This window comes from Cupressus sempervirens, chromosome 5 (genome assembly GCF_028749045.1).
Source record: "Cupressus sempervirens isolate cs-2001-9-10 chromosome 5, ASM2874904v1, whole genome shotgun sequence".
NCBI lineage: Eukaryota > Viridiplantae > Streptophyta > Pinopsida > Cupressales > Cupressaceae > Cupressus > Cupressus sempervirens.
In genome coordinates this window covers 371,365,806-371,388,710 of record NC_143122.1, presented here as the reverse complement: position 1 = coordinate 371,388,710, position 22,905 = coordinate 371,365,806, and positions in this window count along the sequence as shown.

Genomic DNA, 22,905 nt, shown 5'->3' with positions numbered 1-22,905 from the left:
ATCAACTACTTACTCAGCACTCGAATAACTTGACATGGTCTATGTGCTCAACACTTGAGTGAATTGACACTCATTTCAACTCAGCATCTATACATATTATATTCTCAACACTCATTTCAACTTAGAATCTACACATATTATACTCGGCATGTATTACTAGCTTGACATGAACTTGGTAAATATCTTAAGTGTGTTAACACTCAATTGTCAAAAGCATTCTGAGATCAACAAAATTTGTTGGAATATTCAAATATGGAAAGAGTACTTATGAGATGGGGCAGTGAATCATAAGTATCACACTTTAGTCAATAAAACTTCTATCTTAAAGTAAATTGCATGCATGTAAATACATCAAATAAACATGTAACAAAACTCATGCATCAATAACTCATAACACTAGAATTTGGTAACCCAAAAACCCTCCAGGAATAAGAAGGTAAAATTGGGGTGGGGATGATACCCACAAAAATTACTGTAGCAATATTGTTCAACCACTTCTGATGGTTTTCCCTGTTAAAGGCTTTACACTGTATTAATAGTGACCTAGTTAAAGAATTTACAAACACTTAACATGAAGTGTCACCCGGTTAAAGGATTTTAATCACCTAATCAAAAGGATCTTACAAAATAGCTGTAAAGCTAACCTATCACCATAGGATTTTCATTCTAATACAATTGCTAGAGAGTATTAGATACAATAAACCTGATAGATTACAATCCTTGATTGCTAAATACAAGCTCCTTTTCCACCTTCTCCTGATCTCGATCCTTTGTGATCTAATAACTCTTGCTTCTGAAATTTTTTTTTCTTATGCACCCTTGTATGTCCTTTCATATGTATGTTTACAATGAAATTTCATCTTCCTTATAAAGACTTCAAAGACTTAGGGTTTGTTTTGGATCTATGATCCATATTGATTCTCAATTTCCCACTCAATACTTGGCTTCTACTGATTGGTTGCATGCCTTTATCATTTCTTTTATTAGCTGCATGTGAGTTGCACGAGAAAAATAAATGATTCAATTTTATCATTAGATCCCTCGAAGTTTACCTTTTGTCAGCTGCAAAAACTATTTGCATCATAGTTTGTGCAATTTCAAACTTTTATGCTGATCTACTGAGTTACTTGGCTCCTGAAGTATTTTTGATACTCGGCACATGTTGTTTCCTGGATAGCTCGGCACCTAAACAAAACTGTATTACTCAGTACATGTTGTACTCAACACTTTTTAACACTCAACACCTATTATACTTGGCACTTGTTAACACTCGACACCTGTTGTACTCGGCACTTGTTAACACTTGGCACCTGTTGCACTCGACACTTGTTATCACTCGACACCTATTACACTCGGCACCTGTTCTCACTCGGCACCTGTTACACTCGACACTTTTTATTACTTGACACCTTCTCTTACTTGACACTTACTCTTGATCTTGGTTAAGTGTATTGACACTCAGTTGTCAAATTTATTCTTTAAGCTAACAATCTCCCCCTTTGACATGAGTGACAAAAACACTTAATTAAGATCCATGTGACTCATTAATTTATCCTACATTCAAAATTTTCTATCTCAAAATTTGCTCTCGAAATTTACTATCTCAAAATTTGCTATCTCCCCCTTTTATCATACTTATCATTCCATTCCTATACTTAACTCTTATTACTTATTCTCCCCCTTTTTGACACTTATGTCAAGGGTCTTACAATGAAATGCCATACTTAGCCAAAAATGTGCTATTTACTTCAAGGAGTACCTTCAGAGCTACATCCCAATTTGCTAAAGCGACATCCAATGTCCTATGCTGGATGGAAATCTTTGTTGCTAGGTGTACAAGTCCATCAGATGAAGAAAGATTAGGGTCTTTCTTCAGGACTGTCTTTGCATTTATTTGCTCCTTGTGAAGTAGTTCCAAATGGCTTTTGTGGTTGCCTCCTCTGCTACTAAGATAGCTAACTCTCTTTGTGTGTGAAGCGATTGGACAAAATGCTTCTCACTTTGAGCTGGATCTGTGGGGAGTTGCATGCTAAAAATTTTTAGATTGTTTTTCAAGCTCAATATTTTCTGGCTAGTGTCTTGTGTGAATGTGGAAAAATCACACAACTTGTTGTACAAGGAAAAGATGTTTCCTAGTACAATTTTAACTGTTATAAATTTCTTTGCCAGTTCTTCTTGTGACAGTGCTATATCACCAGATATTTTACTATTTACTTTACCTTGGACCTTCTTTTTTGACCATTCAAGCAATATGGCATTTGTTTCCTGGTCTTCATTAGTCACCTGGTCACTATATCAGATAGTTGTTCTATAATTGGTCTTGACTCATCTGGAGATTGTAAGAAAAAAGCTTCTGTGAATATGTCTTTAATTTCATTCAAGGTAAGCTTATGCTTGTATTCCTTTCTTAGTGCTTCTTGTCTTCTTCTTTTGTCCAATGCACTCTAAATTTCATTAATCTTTTCTTCAGTAAGAGTGCTAGATTCATAATATGGGATCTTTATTTCTTCATCAAGCTCAAGAACTCCATAGTGAAGTTTCCTGACTGCCTTTGATGAGCTCGAGCCTGGTGTCCTGATTTTCAGCTGTAATCCATCTATGCTCGGCTGTTGAAGAGTTTGTGTTGGAGTACAAAATTTTGGTAATGCAACCAATGTTTGTATTACAATCTCCTCCTTTTTCTTTGTGTCATCTTTTTCTTCAGCTTGAATATCCCTTTTATGAATGCTAGGTGGGGTTGAACTTGTTGGTTGTTCAGATATTTCTTTTATTTCCCCTGTTGCTATACTTGGCATTTGGAGTGTATAAGTGACTATACTTGGTGGAGGTGGTGGTGGAAGAAATAGAATACTTGTAGTTTGTATGGTCGAGGATGGCACTAGTGCTTTTACCTTGACTTCTGGATTCTGTAATTCATCAACACTGACCAGTACAACATTTGAACTTAATTTTTCTACTAGTGATGATTGGTCATGGATTTCCAAATCCTTTGCAGTTAATGGATTGATGTTTAGATTTGAAGTGTCTATAACATCCTTTATTTTTATGATATCTATAGGTGTGATGGTGGCATGAGGAGGACTAGGAGGGGATACCTGTATGTCTTGCATACTTTGATCTTCTGGCTCACCTGTATATTTCTCTTCCTCTTTCTCCTCATTATGTGCCTCTTCTTCCTTTTCTTCTTTACTCTTCATCTCCACTAGTTCCTTCTCTTTTTCTCTGGTTTCTAATACTTTCTTTTCCTTTGTCTTGGCACTTTCCTCTACCTTATATTCTTCATTATATACATCTTCTATTTTCTTGTAAACTATTTTCCACAATCTTGTGGATTTAGTCACCACTTCTTCAATTTTATTCTGCAATATGTTGAATGCTCTATACTTGGGAGTGAATCTGTTATTATGCCTTTTTACTGCATTTATTATTTGATCTTTAGTCAAATTAGGCAACAATCTAGCTAATGTTGACTCCCTTATTTCTTTTTCCATTTGTAAACAAAAATGCCATTTATCCTCTACAATTTTATACAATTCTCTTGGCATAGATTCATCTAATTCTAGAGGTGTGTGCTTATACTCAGCCATCATAGAATACATAGATTCCTCTAATTTATTTTGCTCTTCTTTGGTGAGCTTAGAAAAAATTAGGTTCTTTAGACCTTTTAAATCATTATTCCTAATTTTTGAACATAATTTATCAACAGCAATCTGGGGTTTGTGTCTTACCACTTGAAATTGACTATTGTCCTCTGACTCTATTTTCTCCTCATTTGTTTCAGGCTGAGGAATAAATTTCCTTTTCTTTGACTCAGCAGTAGTCTTCTTTGAGTCTTTCTTCTTTCCTTTTGCCTCCTCTTTGGCTTTTTGTGCTGCATTCCTTGTGGTCGATCTCTTTGGTGTAGGGGCACCTACTTTCCTCCCCTTGGATTTAGGAGCAGAAGGAGTTGTGGTATTTCTCTTAACTAGAGCTTCCTTGGCTTCTTCTACCTCAGCACTTTCCTCTTTGTCTTCTCCTGACCCTTGAGTCTGACCTTGAAGTTTATCTCCTTCTTCTTCAATGTCTTCTCCCTCTTCCTCTATTGTTCCTTCTTCCTCTTCCATGCTAAATTTTCTTTTGATTTGTCTCACTATTTTCTCTTTCTTCTTTACTACTGAAGTAGTCTTCAAATTTGTTATTACCTTTGATTTGACAACATCATAGGTTCCAAAATTTTTTGCATTTTTATTAGCTTCGCTACAAGTAGAGCTGTTATTGCTGTAGAGGCTTGATCAACATCAAGTTCATAACCTAGTGGCCTGAGCCATCTTACTCTAGGTATAACTGCTTGTATGTAGGTATAATCTATATCTACAAGAAAACAAATATCTTTTTCATATTTCTCAATCAATGAGACTGGAATTCTCATTCTTTGTTTCATGGACTTTTTGAAGTTCTCAAAATAACCAGTCATTTGGGCATCAAAATTTTCACCCATCTGTTCAATGTATCCATTAATTTGTTCAACAATTGTTTTATCTGGATTCCATTTTACCTTACCCATAGAAGGAAATTCTTTCGTCAGATAGAAAAACATACACATCAAAACTGATCCAAATTTGCATTGAGCTCCCTTGCTCTTCCTTATAGCTCCCAAATTTTCATTAATCTGTTGAAACATGAGCTCTGCCAAATCATAAGTATGATCCCTTTTGATTATCTTGTATGCAACATCAATTGCTATACAAGGTACACTGTTCAACCTGCTTGATTGATAGAATTTATGTGAAATGATTCTCACAGCAAAATCTAGTAGGGGATCTGTGACTGTGTCGGTAGTCATTCCTCTATTGTTCCATTTGGCACCTGTATTTTTCTCTATTACTTCCCTTTTGTCACTTCGCAGGGTCTTTGGCCGATCTAGGGTTGGAATACCAGTAACCCTATGAATAGTCTTCTTGGTGAATTTTACTGTTCCTAACTCTAACCAAAAAGTTCCATCATGTATTCAGCTCAAAACTATCCGTACCCATTCAGTTTTGAAAATAGTAAAAAATGCTAGGGTTTTGGTCAATCCTTTTCTTTCAATTATTGAAAACTCATTTTTCAGTACTTTTATCATATGCATTATGAATTTCTAAGTCTCCTATGGCACCAATTTTGCAATTATAACATCTATGAACATCTTGGACCATAACAACTTTATCCGGAATAACTGATAATGCACCTGCAGGATCATTCTTGTACGCTACTTCTGGAATGGGCTTAAATTCAGGTTGTTTAACTTCGTTGCTGACCAACTAAACTTCATGACTCTTTATACCCTTAGTGGCGCCTGACCTAGATGCCATTGTTTGCCAAACTAGGGTTTTTAATTTAAACAAGTTTATAAATCCTACGTAGCTCGACACTTAAGTAAAATACCTTAAATCAATGAAATTTGTCTTGAATCACTGTTGAAGTCTTCATGAATGGCTTCTGAGCTAATCTTGATCTTCTCCACTTTTTTTCAGCTTTGCTTCTCATTTGAATGGTGGTAAAATGATCAAAAATTGGATTTATGTACCCTTCAAAATAGAGTAATAAATGCTTAGTACGCTGCCAATTGTTTACTCGGCACTTGAAAATTTTTGTCATGACTCAGCTCCCATTATGTTTTACTTTACTCGACTCCTATTGATATTTCATAGCTCGGCATCAACTATCAACTCGGTCGTTGTTAAAAACTCAGCTTCTGAAGGCAACTTTGATAGATTTTCACAAAAATTCTCAATTTTGACTTAGCATCTCTGTTTATGCTGATTTCATTTTTGCAGTTCTTATATGTCTTGGGACTGATTTATGATGTAACTAGGTTTATCAATCCCACACACTCATTCTTTGCTTAATTTGATGAAGTGTGATCACTTGACCTATTAGGTGAAGTGATCTCTATACTTGATGTGCTAGATTCATCTTTCTTCCTCCATGTCTTATTCATTTCACTTCTGATATGTCTAACATCTATCTTTGCCTTTCCATTGTTGAGCTTAGAACTTGATGCCTTTGACCTTGTTGGGAAATTCCTACTGACATGACTAGTTTTTAAGCAACTAAAACATGTGGTTTGACTCAACCATCTTTTGTAGTTCCCTCTGAAATGTGTTGTTATGCAGTTCTGTGGGATATGTCCATATTCTTGACAATAGTGATAGCTGTACCTGGTGTTGTAATCCCAAAATTCATGGTTTGATGTCTTTGCTGGTTGATTTACTATCCACATAGACTTTGATCTACATTCAAAAGCTCTATGTCCATACTTTTTGCAATTATAATAGTGTCCATCAAATCTTGATGTCTTGATAGTTTGGATTTTGCATTCATATGCTTGATGACCTTGCTTCTTGCATTTATGACAATGATTTATGCTTTTGGGTTTGTCATGTTGATGGGCATTCTTTCTTCTACAGACATTGGATGTATGTCCTTTCTTTCCACATAAATGACATGTAGGTTTAACATCTTTACCTTTTTCACTTCTTTGTTCTGCACTCTTTGATGATTCTCCTACTTCAGTGCTGTTATATCCAAGCCCTATTGTATCATGGGTTGATCTTGGAGATTTTAGTATTTGCTCAAAATATTTGATGGCTTCACTTGATTTGTTGAGATTTTCTGCCACCTCTCTTTCTCTATTCAATTCATTCTGCATTTGTTCCTTCTGCATCTTCAAAGTAGAGATCTCAATATCTTTCATATTGAGTTCATGATGAAGATTCATCATTTGAGCAAGTGTATCCATCTGCATGTTTGAGATCCTTGTCAATTTAGTACATTTTTCTTCAAGTATGCTTGCAAGATTCCTCTTGTCATTTTCCATCATGACCTTATCATCAACTGCTCTTTTCTTTTGTTTAGTAATTTCACATATCATTATAGCCTGTGATTCATGTTCCATCTTGAGAGTTCTTATCTCATCTGCTTGAATTTTATTTTTCTCCATCAGTTCTTCTATTGATGCATCAAACTCTTTAGTGTCTCCACTGGAAAATATGTTGGTGGTATCAATCTCCTTGTAGTGTATATCATTTTCAGCTATGGCTAGATCCTTCCTCTTTTTTAATGAGTTTCTCAATTTGTTTCTGAATTCCTCCAAGCTATGTAGAGCAAGTTGCACATCTATCACCTGATTTCCAATGATCTTTCCAAGTTTGAAAGCTTCCATCTTTAGATCTTTTCCTCTAAGCTGTTAGGCTTTTCCTTGTGAGAACCTGGCTTGCTCTGATACCAATTGTTGGAATATTCAAATATGGAAAGAGTACTTATGAGAGGGCGGGTTCATCATAAGTATCACACTTTAGTCAATAAAACTTCTATCTTAAAGTAAATTGCATGCATGTAAATACATCAAATAAACATGTAACAAAACTCATGCATCAATAACTAATAACACTGGAATTTGGTAACCCAGAAACCCTCCAAGAATAAGAAGGTAAAACTGGGGTGGGGATGATACCCACAAAAATTACTACAGCAATATTGTTCAACCACTTCTGATGGTTTGCCCTATTAAAGGCCTACCTTGTTAAAGGCTTTACACTGTATTAATAGTGACCTGGTTAAAGGATTTACAAACACTTAACATGAAGTGTCACCCGGTTAAAGGATTTTAATCACCTAATCAAAAGGATCTTACAAAATAGCTATAAAGCTAACCTATCACCATAGGATTTTCATTCTAATACAATTGCTAGAGAGTATTAGATACAATAAACCTGATAGATTACAATCCTTGATTGCTGAATACAGGCTCCTTTTCTGACTTGTCCTGATCTCGATCCTTTGTGATCTGATAACTCTTGCTTCTAAAAATAGATTTTCTTATGCACCCTTGTATTTCCTTTCATATGTATGTTTACAATGAAATTTCATCTTCCTTATAAAGACTTCAAAGACTTAGGGTTTGTTTTGGATCTATGATCCATATTGGTTCTCAATTTTCCGCTCGATACTTGTCTTCTACTGATTGGTTGCATGCCTTTATCATTTCTTTTATTGGTTGCATGTGAGTTGCATGGGAAAAATAAAAGATTCAATTTTATCATTAGATCCCTCGAAGTTTACCCTCTGTTGGCTGCAAAAGCTGTTTGCATCATAGGTTGTGCAATTTCAAACTTTTATGCTGATCTATTGAGTTACTCGGCTCCTAAAGTATTTCTGATACTCGAAACATGTTGTTTCCTAGATAGCTTGACACCTAAACAAAACTGTATTACTTGTTACATGTTGTACTCAACACTTGTTAACACTCGGCACCTATTGTACTCGACACTTGTTAACACTCGGCACCTATTACACTCGGCACTTGTTAACACTCGGCACCTATTGCACTCGACACTTGTTATCACTCAGCACCTGTTACACTCGGCACCTGTTATCACTTGGCACCTATTACACTTGACACTTGTTATTACTCAGCACCTTCTCTTACTCGGCACTTACTCTTGATCTTGGTTAAGTGTATTGACACTCAGTTGTCAAATTTATTCTTTAAGCTAACAAAATTTGCATGCAACATTGACATATACAGAGAATTAATATGTTGAAAGGACATAAAAAACCATATAGAGATGAGAGTATGCATTCTCTTCATAGACTTTATGAGATATTATGTGCCTCTTAATCTAATAGGTCTGATTGATCATAAAGGATATCTTGAAGATTGATATCAATTATAATAGACATGATGGTCTCAAGAAGTCATTAATTTAGAGATGAGTGTATTTAGAGACTCAACCATATAAGAAGCTCCTTCAGCAGCAAAAGACACAATTAGAAAATAGTGATAGTTTTGTTGGCAGGTATTAGTTAGGATTAGTCTCATGGAGCATAAAAAGATGAAGTGTGTATATATTTCCAAAAATATATAAACTAAAATCTAATAAGCATCAGGTCTATTCAAAGTATTCATATACAAATATAATTGTGGTACTATCTAATCCTCACTAGACCAAATCATTGAACTTTTGTATGAAGATGCCTTCTACAGAAATTAATTCCTTATTTGTACATAGCCAATTATCTCTATAAGGATATGTGTGATTATACAAACTCTAGATGGCATGGTGATATTTCAAACAACAATTATAGCCAAGAAGAAACCTGTAAGAATTTTCCTTAGGGAAAAATTCTCTCAAGATCATAGAACTCGAACACAAGCACAACTATAGACCAAAAAGGAGTATGATCAATATATTAGAGTATGTCCTCATACATTGCTTAATTAGTATGCTAACTCCTGTGTTGTAGACACCATGTGCTTAATTAGTATGCTAACTCTTGTGTTGTAGACACCATGTGCATAAAAGAGGTGTGAACTCATGTGTTGTCAATATGACAACTCATAAGAGTGCACATATTCCTAGGTGACTAATGAATAAAATATTAAAACAATGCATTAACCTTAGTAAATACTTAATTACACTAACAAAACCAATTCTAGTTTTTATACTATAATCGATGAAGTCCAAAAATTGTGACTTGTTTTAGAGAAATGTGAAAATGATTATAATGGATAAAATTAGTATTTGAAGAGAAGATACTCCAATCAATTAAATTATAAACAGTCAACTGCAGGTGCCAAGTGGAGGGGTGTGTAGATCTGATGAGTAAATTATGAACACCTAGTATGGGATGTTTTCATTAGGATAGGTTTTATGTGGTGCACGTGCATATAGTGGTAAGAATGTTCAAACTTTGACCTAGATGTCTAACCAATAACTAAGAATGGAGAAGAATAATAGAATTAGATCAAAGTAATAAGTTTTGTGCAATAACAACACCTATTGTGGCATTTCCAAATGTTTGCATCATTAAAGGCATTATTATTTACTGTTATGAAGTCACTTTGCAAGTAGATCCTCCATATCAAAGGATGAAGAGGATAAAACAAACATCTTTGGTGAATAGAGTATACTACCCTCTCAGACTCCATATTAGATATCATGTTTCGAGGAGTAGAAGGAGCTATTCTAGAAATCACAATGATTTCTAATTGTCCAATATCAGTTCATGTCTTGTTCAATGAGTTGCATCTAATGAATATTTATGTTTTTCCATAGGTATATATATGATACATTCAAGATGAAAGGAACCTCCACCAGAAAGTTTGGTATCTCTCAAGAGTATTTAAGGACCTATTGTAGTTGATGATGAAGGAAAAAATATCCAAGATATACCAGTGAAAGGAGACAAATATTGAAGCCTGCATGTGTGATATTGCAAAAGAAAACATCTTTAGTATTAGAATAATATTAATATTACAAGTAAAACTAGAAGAAAGCACAAATTCATGAGTCAAATCCTACTTGGGGAGGATTTCCAAACTTCTATGCTTTGAGAGATCCCCAATTCAAGAAAAGAAACAAGGTCTTGTAAACTGAATGTTTTTCGCTATTGTTTGTTTTTTAGCTATAAGATAGAATGTTTATACTTCAAGCCTTGTAAGGCTATTAAGAAGCCATCCAAATTACCTTCACTAAATTTGTATGGTCTACCTAAGAGAGGTAGGAAAGATTTGAAGAGGTGATCTCTAGTTGGTTCTCTCATTTGGAATTTTATTATTTTCCTTTTTATTTGTAACGCATAGATCACAAAAAGAATGCAAAAAGACATAGATTCTAGTCCAAATTAAAAGCATAAATAACATATGAATCCAATTAATATGTTGAACCACATAGAGAAATGCCTGGGGGAGGTGGAGGGTGATGCTATCACTATAGGGGAAAATGAGAAGATTATTGTCGGACATTTGCCTAAGCAAGCTTCTACTTGTAATGGTTGGTACCAAATCTAAAGCTAAGAGATAAGAAAAGGAAAAAAGAAATATTTCTTGAAGGTTTCCAAGCAAGTCATTTTGATAGATTGAGCAAGAGTGATGTATAAAATTTGATTTTGACAGATTGGGTAAGTTATATCCAACAATGACTACTGTTACATTTAATTGCTATTGAAATTCTCTTCATATCCCATTTGGTGTAGATCAAAAAGAGAGACAAAATATAATTGTGTAAATTAAATGGCATTTAGTGATTTATTATTTAGAAAAGAAGTAAAAATTGAATTGTGTGAAGAAAAAAGTGATGAATTGATTTGTATATGAAGAACGATACATTTTATAAATCATATTTGAATCCTACTTACTGATCCATCATTAAAAAGGGTTCATAAATTGAAGAGTATACAAGATAGACCAATAGAAGGACTATAGATTTCTATAATCTTATATTTTCAAAAAATTTAATGTTATATATTTTTCAATTTTGATCATATTCAATGATTCATCATCCAAATAAAGAAATAAATTAAATTTTGAATAAGAAAAAATGATTCCATACCTAGAAAAAGAAAAATGAAAGATGTAGCCTTGTAATTTTCAATGACAAGAACACATTGATCTATTATTGAAAAGGACAAGTGATGAATTGAATTGTCACAAACCCTATAATTCCCACTACTCTAAAGAATTGACATTTGAATTACACCTAGAGGTCTATAATTGAAAAAAAGAATGACGAATGTACATTGTGTATACAAAGATGACTGATGAGAAAAAGGAGGACCAAGCTTTATAATTCCCACTAAATTAAATGACATTTTGATCATAGATAATGATCCATAATTTTAAAGGAAATAATAAAAAGGTTATATAATAATTGAAAAATAATTAACTTAAAATGATGTGTTTAATGTTGAAGCACCCTTTTAGAGAGAAATGCATAAAGGAAAGTGAGGATCTGATTATTATAAAAAAAAAAAATACCTACTTTATTCTTTTCAAGTGTAGTTCCTTTCACAAATTAACACATGTTTGGGTGGGCAGCCGCTGTAAAGAGATATGGCTAAGGAATTTTACATTTTACAAAAAATAGTTTTTTTTAAAAACAAGAAAATATAATTGAAAGGTCAGAGTTGAAGTGGCTTACAAGCATTAAAACATTAGAGATGATAGTGGAGAAATGAACATCGCAAGATGCTGAAATACCTAGCAGATGCCTTCTCTATATTTCTAATAACAACATTATAATGTTGTTATTTTTAACTAGTGTTTAACTACTATTGAAATTCTCTTCATATTTCATTTAATATTTACATTTAATTATATATCATTGAAATATAATAACAAGTAAAGTAAAAACCAAAGTAAGAGGGCCACATTACCATTTTTGTGATCCCCACCAACGGCAATGCTAGTTGCAGCTGCCATGACCATTGTCATTCCAATGATTAGAACAAATAAGTATTCATATTTTTGGTCAAATCCCATTTTTTTAAAATAAAAAGGTGTAAAATCATATCATCTTATGATGAATTGATATAGTTTTCAAAGAATAGAAGATTTTACAAAGAATAGAAATATATGAACATTTTTACCAAATGCTATTAAACTTGTTGAACTTGTATGTTGGAACTTTCTTGTGTGATTAGAATATATTTTTCCACTACACTAATTCATTTCCATGTTAGACATAATGAAACATGAATGCATATTGATTCATCTTAAGTTTGATGAGGATCTAAATTTAGACCATCCACACATATTATGACCTTTTTCTACTCTTCCAAACATGTAAAAGGTGAATAAACCCCTAAAATGTGATGTGATATTCATTTTCATTCATTTTACAAACACATTGAATGACAAATGCAGCGAAGAATGGTTTTTTGGACTACAATTTTAGTTGGCTGATAATATAATGTCAACTCTCTTAGAAGGATATTAAAGAGTTAGTAGTGATGGAGCCCTATTTTTTTGTAAACAAATGGTCTCCATTTAAGAGATGATGTTGAAAATTTGATGAAGTATTATGGCCTCTTGTAAATCTAGTTTTAAGAACAACATTAGTAAACATTTTATCACCCAATTATGGGTTAATAAGCTCATTGTTCAAATTTAAAAAAAAAACTTAAAATGTTATCAAATGAAGGCTACCTTTAAACATCACATACTCACAGACTACTTTCTCTATTACCGTCTTTGAATAGCAATACCTATTCTGAGCACCAAAAGAGAAAGAGGAGAAATTAGTTTATTAAATTTGGAATATGGATATAAGTTTACAAGTCTTTCCATGATATAAAAATACAAATCAAATGGGTTACCTTGGTTTGGATGTAGTAATGAAGGTTGCTCTAGCAATCCTCATTGACTATGGTTTGTGAATTTCTTATGGGGTTGACATTGTTCAAAGAAATTGTCAAATGACTACTAGAAACTAGAATGCTAAGGAGGGCTATAATTACCTAATTAGAAAATAGCTAAGACCAAAGACAAACATCTATTCAAAATAAGGACTATTTGTATGGTGGCTTGTGGACTGCAACACCATCTATTATCATATGAGAGTTATGGTAGGAGAGAAATAGGTTCATTTTCAAAAATAAATGGATAGGATAGGAACAACTTACTGACAAGATGGAGGCTACCATTATCAAGATTATGAATAATAGAATATTGAATATGTAAAAAGTGGCAGAAAAGATGACTTACTAGGATGAGAAGATGAGAGGTAGATGGATTGGGTTTAAGATTCCTTGGTATGTTAGTTTGAGATTAAGTTGGTTTCGAGAATACTTTAATATTCTTTACTTAACAAGGCCAACCATGTGAAGTTGGAAGCTCATTTGGTCTCACCCACCTCCCCCTAACATCAATCTAAATTACCCATTATCATCTAATTACATACTTCATTCATTCATTTATCCATTTATGAACTATAACATTCAATCAATACAATCACATAACATTTATTAATATGATATAAAATTCATTAATACACAATACTATTCAAGACTTTATTAACACATAACAATATTCATTAACATGAAATAAAAATTAATGTTAATACGCAACATTCATAGATAATTATGTAAAACAAAGTTCTTTCATTATCCAACAAGGTTTATCAAAGAGCATTTTTAAAACATCATTTCTTCTTTTTTACTTTTCCTAGATCTATTAAGAAAAAGGTTGATAGAAGCATCAATATCTTCCTCATTATCCTCCTCTTGTGGCACATGCAATGTAAAATTATGATGCCTCCTCCTATTTGGAGGAGCAAGAGGTTACTACACTATAGGGGGCTTTATTGCAAGAATAAGTAAATGGGTTAAATTGGCATATGCTTTTTCTTTTTTAACTATTAGAAGTATTTAATTAAGTAGTACAACATAACATAAATTTTTCTTACCTAACAATGCCACATGATGTACACTAAAATTTTGATCCGCCACGACATCAACATGTTGAACACTTGGAACATGCTCCACTCTTTCACCATGATGTTCAACATGCTCTAAAATATTCAAAAATAGGATACATGTCAAATTGCAATTGAAGATGTTAAATTGTATTCATAACTGCATAATTAATTTCCAATAGAAAATTAATAGGTCCACTACTATAATGCACATCATGGCCTTCAACATGAGCAGGTTCTACGCTAAGATATGAAGGCTGCAGTGAAATGTTATGCACATTGTTATGCAGTCAATTTATGTTCAAAACTAGCACCGAAAAAGAATTTTCTCAAAAATTTAATTTGATTTACTTTTCATCTGATCAATTTCCCTATGTCTCATTTGATGCACTAGATTCTTGGGCAAGGCTTTCAAATTCTTGGTGTAGGCATACAACCATGACTTTATAGCCTTCCTTCAAGGCATTTTTTTTATCTTCATCTATGAGCTCCACGTTGAATTTTGTGCCTTGTACTTTTTGCTAAATATCATCAATTTTGCATGTATGGTTTCATTAAACAAAATTTTTTGCAACATTATATTAAAAATATATATGAAATTTCATTGCTACTACTTACAAGTCAAGGCTAAAGATTCATATAGCCACTAGAGCCAAGTTTGTGTTGGTAAACCTTTTCTAGTCTTGCTTTTGTAGCCACGGATGTGTCCTATAGTCTATGAGTAGTTTCAAACATGTTAGATTATATATTTATAAAGATCACTAATTAGTGCATGATTACATTGTACTTAATACTATAATGACATACCTTCTTATTCCTTGCGCTAGTTCATTTCCTCTATTTTCACAGTCTTTTCTCCTTTACATCTTCTATTATTTCATTCCACTCCATTGATGGAATCATAGGAAGGCAATCATACTTTGGGTTCTCCTTTAGACCCCTTCTATTTTGACCCCTCACAGTCTTTATATGCCTTGATGCTCTTTTTAGAAGTAGGGAAGTGTCAAAAAATATTTTTTCCAAATAGGTCCTCAAAAGATGTAATGAACTAATTTTTTAATTTAGAACCTAGTTCATTCCACCTTTTAAAAAATAAATAAATTTTTAGATCAATAAATTTAATATAGTACAATAAATGGAAGAAAATAATTTTTTTGTAGCAATGCTATGAAACTACATACCTTTTACACATGGTGGGTCCAAATAGCCTCAATGTCATATCAAAAAGATGATCAAAGAAAACATTATTACCTACAAAAATATAAAGGGATTATTGGTCAAAAATGAGTTATGTATAAGTAAACTAAAATTACACTTTAAATAATAATAATAATTTTAAAGCACCTGGAAGCTTTCATAATTTTAATAGAAGCATAGTTTTCTTGTTCAACAATGTCCCTACAAATGAACCAGTACTAGTCACATAGACTACTCTAGGAAATGAATTAGCTTCAATAGTATTGGTCTTTATTGCTCTATCAACTGAAGGTCTATTTATTAGTGTACAAAATAGGTAAATGAGTAGAAAATCCACCCAACAAAAAAAAAAAGCATGATTATCATATTACAAAATACAACAAAAATGGGTTTTACCAGTTGTAGTGGGCATAGATGAGGATGTTTTCATGCTCCATATTTTTGATAATGCACAAGCCAATATTGGACCACCAATTGAAGGAGGCATCTGCACTTCATCATGAGCTAAAGAATACAATCATTTTAGCAAGGACATTTGAAATAGATAAAGATCAAATGGGGTACTAGCTAGCTAGAAGCATCCAAAAATAAAGTTAAGTGTTATAATGTTGATGAAAACAAACAAAGAAAGTCTTACTTACATGAAGGTTGTGTGCTACAACCCTCACCATGTTCACCATATGGGGTCATGGATATCACATATTTCTAAGAACACATAATATTTTAGATCATGATCCATAAGATACTATAAAATATAAATGATGCAGGAGTATCTAGTAGTGTAAGGGCAATCCTGTATCACCCAAAAATATTTTTAGAGATAATTTTTGTTTAATGTGTTTTCATTTCTGGATACCCATTTGGGTCAAATAAAAGTTCCAACTCTCATAGTTCCACCATTAGTTTTCTAGGTTAGTGTTTTATTAGTTTTTAAGCACCTTGGGATACATATAAATGAAAAAAATGAGTTATTTTGTAATTGAGCAAAAATTATGATGTGTTAGAGGGTGTAAGTTGGATGAATGATTATATTTGTAATTTAAAGTGCTCCATAAAAAGAATCAGGTCAATAAGCTTTATAGTTAGAAAGTTATTGCAGTTTTAATTTTTTTGGAGACCTCCTAAGAGCGCTTCAAAGTCAAATTTGGGGCACTAAATGGCCTTGTATAGGGCCAAAAAAGGGAGAGAGTGAATCTCATCCATAGGGCTATAGAGCACTTCAAGAGCTTTCCCGAAATGTGAATAGTTTGTTAATCGGAGTTACGGTTTAAAAGTTATGTCTCCCGAAAGTTGGACTACCATTTCTAGATTCTTCTAATTTTACATCGACTTCTAACGTGATTTATGGAACCTTCTATTTTGGTAGTGGATTCCAATTGGCATATTCTAGAATGTATTCCTAACCTTGAATCATTTGGGGATTATTTAAGAACACTTTTGGCTTTGTAAAGGCAATTCTCGATTTAGTTAGAGAGAAGGTACTATGCCGAGGATTTCTTTCTCTAGAATCATACTATTGTAAGCCCATAGGGAATTTTTCATTGATAATAAGAGTTCCCTTTTCTTGTGTGCTCATTCTGGTCTTTGGTTATGTCTCCATCAATAAGCATCTATTGAACTTCTATTATTGCTTTAGATTAATTACTACTTACCTTCAAAGATTTGACCCTATGGCCCAATTCTTTTTTTAGTGCCTCTTTCTCCTTGCTTGTGTCACACAAAATGATAATGTTAATAATTTCATCACTATATCTTTTTTTGATTTGTCGGTCCATGAACATAGGGTTAGCACTAAGGGTGATGTCATGTAGAAATGATGCCCATATTTCAGATCGCATTTGATCTATTGTCATTCTAGCTTTTCCTATCATTTGTGACATCAATATTTGTAAAATTTTATCAAAATAACTCAAAAGTCATAAAGAAAAGAACATAATAATATGACATTTTTTTCTATATAATTTGAATAATTACAATAATTAAGGTTTACCTCCACTAAAGGTGTGTGAGATGGTGCATCCCTACTTATGTGTAGTGGTCTACCCATGTCACCCTATGAAAAAGATTAGTAATTCCACTAGTACATTTAGGCTCATTTTTCAACCATTATTGGTTGAAATTTTTCTTGTCAAAATTTTGACCAACTTACTAGTTGGTCAAAATTTTGACCAATACATAGGTCAAAAAATTTCAAAATTGTTGGCACTATTTATGCCAAGCATTGGTAAAAATTTCAACCAATACTGGTAGAAAATTGCACAACATTGGTCAAAATTTTGACCAATGCTTGTGGAAAACTGCACAGCATTGGTTGAAATTTCAACCCATGCATGGCAGAAAACTACCAAGCATTGGTCAAAATTTTGACCAATGCTTGGTCGAGATTTTTGTTAGATTATGGTGACTGATCAGGAAAGTACTGCACATACTTCATAATTAGTTATGCTTGGCATATTTTATTTTTTAGTACTATTCATAGATTCGCCACTAAAGTTATGGCTAATTTATGGCCAACATGTTATAACCCTAAAGTGGTTTAATACTTGTATAAAAGGGTTTAGGGTTGGGTATTTTCATTATGTTGTGATGCAAAATTGCTTCTTGCGGTGGTATTGAGCTGTAAGGGATTACAGATTGTAATTAGGTTGTAATTATTGGATTGTAATAAGATTGGACTTGTTGTTTGGTGGACGTAGCCCAGGGATTGGGTGAACTACATTAAATCTTGGTGCCTTGTGTTCATTTCTGTGTGATCTATTTTTTTTTTTATTCGTTATATTTGCATGTAGTTTTTTATTTCTATCTATGGTTTATCCTAACAATTTTTTTGGTGCTCACACTTGTTGAGGTCCACTTCAGCAATGGCCCTTCCTATTAAATTACTTTCTAAAACCTTTCTAATGAGATAATATGTTATGAGCTCTTCATCAGTGGGATGGAATGTGAATCCATGAGGCAGTTGTGCATCACCCATATCATGACTGTAACTAAAGTTAAGAGCCTCTATTATTGAATTCTCTTCCCTATCACCCATATTTGCTATTCATAATTCACATGATGCATTTATTCTATTTATTTTTATTTTTTCAATATAATTCACAACAATTTCATAGGAAGGGCCATTGCTAAAGTGGACCTCAATAAGTGTGAGCCTCAGGAAGGGTTCAAGTCCCTCCTTTATTATTCACTATGCATATAATCCCACACGCCCATTTGATCTCAAATGATGATATGTACTAAATGCTAAGTGTCTATGTTGAGTGCTCCAAAACCATCCATTTCATGCCTTCATCTGTACACAATGTCTTTCTAGTTTCTTTCTACTCACAGGCCCATTTCATTTCATATGATCATCTAAAAATTGTGTCCCTCTAAGCTATCAACTATTTCCTCTTGATTGATCATCTCATTATTGTTGAATGAGATCTTTGGCATAAGCTATAGGCATCCATCAAAGCCTAAAGGATTTTGTCAGATGGTGTAGATGAAGTAGTAGCATTTTCCTTGGGAGACATGCTTGCAAAATGGAAGCATAGATAAGTCATGTGAACTATTTGACAGGATGCTTGAATGTAATGGGGTCATCAAAAGCCATGGTTGCTAGCTATGCACAAATTAGATATACAGAGAGAATATATTTGTTTAAGTTACAACTTCCCTAGTAGACATGCATGTAAAATGTGGAATCATAGGTAAGCCATTTGAATTATTTTATTGACTGCATCCATGAAATTTTTTTCTACTGGCAAGCCAATATTGCAAGATATGCATATTGTCCTAGTAAGAACCAACAACAATATCACATTCAAAAATCCAAGAAAATGCATAATGCATACTAGTTATATTTTACTTTCAAGTGTACAAACTGAAAATCCTTATATAAAAGGAAAACTATTTTAGAAATAGGAATTGTCGGGTTGTGTCTAAGAGCAGATTAAATCAGCATGCTCTTTTATGCAATCCAACAGTCTTAGTTTGCAATAGTAGACATCAAAAACAAAAACAAAAATGTTGGTAGAATAGGTGAAAACAAGAGACCTTTTAGATGAAATGTCCATCGTAGTTAGCATAGTTGTTGAGTTAATATCCATATCTTCTGCTACTTCTCTGCTTTTCATTCACACAAATCAATAGAATTGACTAATGTTAGTCCTTAACTTATGAAAAATCCACAAGCAAGAGCATTGCAAAGTTTCCTTACTCTAAAAATCCACAAGAAAGAGAGTTGCAAAGTTGCCTTACTCTGGGATGGTTGGTTTTTTTTCACTTCCACCACTCCTTTCATCTCCACTACCCTTCTTTTGTCTTCTTGATCTTCATTTCAACACCAAATCTCATTACATAGAGTTGTCTAGTTCATCAAATTTTACAATGAAAGATAGCAAAAGTAACAACAAATTCTAACTTCCTCTATTTCCTGACCCATCTAGATGATCACCATCATCATTATCATCATTATTATCATCATGTCTCCCATTGAAAAAATCATCATCAGCACAATGTTTCCTATCAGTTTATTGCTATCTTCCTTGCTCCCTTTGCTCCATATCTGTTAGCTTTGTATGGTATATTGCAAAATTGAGGACTTTGAGAACAGACTCTACATCCGATTTTAATACTTGAGCAAAGCATGTTGGAAAATAGTGAAATTTGTCAAATGATGAAAAGCCTTCTCATGTTTGAATCTCATGCACATCACTTCTAAAGTATTGTTGGAAAGTAGCAATAAATTGTCAGATAAATCAAAACCTATCCAATTTTCCATCTCATTAATGTGATTTTTGAAATGCCCACCAAATTTTTTAAGCTTCAAAATAATGTCAGTATATGCATTCTCAACATAATCAATTTTAGCAGAGATGAAAAGCCATACTAATATTATGACCCATAAGCTTCAATCCAAATTTAACCTTGCAAGTTCCCAACTAGAATATAAAGAACCCTAATAAATGAAAAGGACAAATTTAGTCATTTCTAAGCATTTTTCAAATTTCAAGATGCCTTGTAGCTCTCCTTAAAAGTACTTTCCACCAAATAAGTAGAGTCACTTAAAATTGGATTTGGCAAAAATTTATTTAAGCTTTACTCAAAAACAAGAAAAATATCCCCAACACATTTTAAACCCTCTATGACTAAAAGCACACAAAGGTTGCCTCGACATAACTTTATTTCAAGAGATGCTTTGGTTCAAATAATGACAAAATTAGGTAGCTTAAAAGTAGAGTAATTACTTAAAGCTATATGCATACATCCTAAACATATAGAGAGATAGCCACATGATTAAAGTTATAAAGAAGATGAACATGGATCCAAGTGATCTTTTCAAAGGCCTCAGAAGGCTAAAAGACATTTTTAGTTATTATAGTGTAAAACCTAGGATTTATAATTAAAGGGTTTCATGCCTAATTTCTCAACTTCATCTTTGCATGAGCAATTGAAAGATGAATTATAGTCTCTAGTGTACAGGTAGTAACTGGTAATGTGCCTCCTCCAAACTATAGTCCAAACATTAAAAAGATTAAATCAAGAGTGTACAAAAAAGAATAGATTGTTCTAAAAGTATTGACTAACATCAAGAATAAAACTAAACATTTCAAAATGATTAGGCACACTTATTGAAAACCTTAGCTTCTACACCCACATTATGCAGTTCATCATATGTAGTTGCAATATGTTATGATGCATGTAAATCATCATCATTAGCACACAACTATGAACATGAATTTTTACTTCCATATGGGGTTGGCAAACAAAGAAACATAAGAATATAAAACAATTTACACAAAAGCAATGTAAAAACTTCAAAACCTCAGAAAAATCACCTCATTTTTCAGCACAGGTTGATGCCTACTCTTAGCATAATGAATGTATTTCTCCAATAATTTTACAATTAGCATTTAATTTTTGAAATGCCTGGTCTTTTTCTTGCCATGCATTAGATGATTGTATTTCACAAAAATGGATGCAGAAGTCTCTACTTCATCTTCTTCCATGTTTCTTGAATTTTATCAGCAATCACCATTCCTATATAATATTTTGGTCAATCATATCGACTATCAAACATGAAGACATATTCCAATTATATTTTATAATCAAAACATACTCAAAACAACCTATTGTCACATTTAGAGGACAAATGTAAATTAAAAGAAATTGTACAATCAAGGACCATTATAAGTTCAATTTTAACTAGTATTAGAGTCAACATGTTATAACTTTTAAGGAATCAAATAACACAAAATTATAGTAAGCAAATAAGTAGAAAATTACTTATCCTAGGCATTAGCGGATTTACTTGGGATATTTTGAGCTTAAAGATGCATGCCCATGAATAAGTTTTATTGGATGCTCAGTTGAAGGAAACTCAACACCATCAAAGGTGGTAAGAAGGGGAACTTTTTCATTTTCTTTTGATTTCTCAACAAGGGCTCCACTATCTGCATACACAAGTAATGCAACAAGTTGGAAAATATAGTTTGAAGTATGCATACATTTCCTAGGTCAAAATCATAGGATAGATTAAACACCAAATGAAACCATTCATGTAATAAAAAAATCCTTACAAATATTTAGCACCTCCATATCTTTGTGAATGGAATGACCAAGTGCATCCAATAAGACAACATCACATGCAAGATTCCTATGACATGATGCCTGGAAATATAAAATAAGCATTTTAGACAAGGTTCACCATACAAGACCAAAAATTTTGTTTGGAGAAATTGTACCTATTTTGTAAAATTGAATTTTTGGGATGCAAAACAAACTAAAAGAAAAAAGATGTTCTCCAAATCAAACTTTTTGATGATATCTTCATATTAATTTACTAAATTTTTAACATCCAAAGAGAGTTTAATATAAATGGTAGACCAAAAATTGTGTCTTGACCATTAACCTATCTTGCAAATTTATGGTCATGGAAGTTTTGTTGCAACCCTCAAGAAATGAGAAAAAGATTTTCAACCACACTGAAGTTTCTTCTTCTTTCAGGTAGTAAATTGTTTAATCATTTAAAACAAGATTGAATAGGAGTAAAGAAATTTGAGAAAAGAAATAGATAGACCTTGCCTCCAACAACACTCCATATGCCATCACCACTTTCCTCAAGATTGTAATCATCTAAAGCACCACATGAACCATCAAGTGCCAATTCTAGAGGTGGATTCTGTTAATCTTAGATAAGTAAAAAATTTGGAAAATTAGTGAATTTTCTTATAGTACCAAGTTCTTGATATCTATATCAATCTACAGAACAAGAACATGTTGGAAATCTAATTGAAAAGATTTACTATTAAAGAGGGAGATTGTTGTTAAAAGAATATTTTCAATCATTGTTTTGTCATTGATGTAAAACTTGCTATTTTTAGGAGTGACATCTTCTTATAAGATCCAAGTACTATCACTTAGTTGATTGATGAAGAGGATTTGATCAACAAGATGTAACAAGAGCACCTAAGGGAAAGGTTGAGTTATGATGTTATAATGAAGTGCA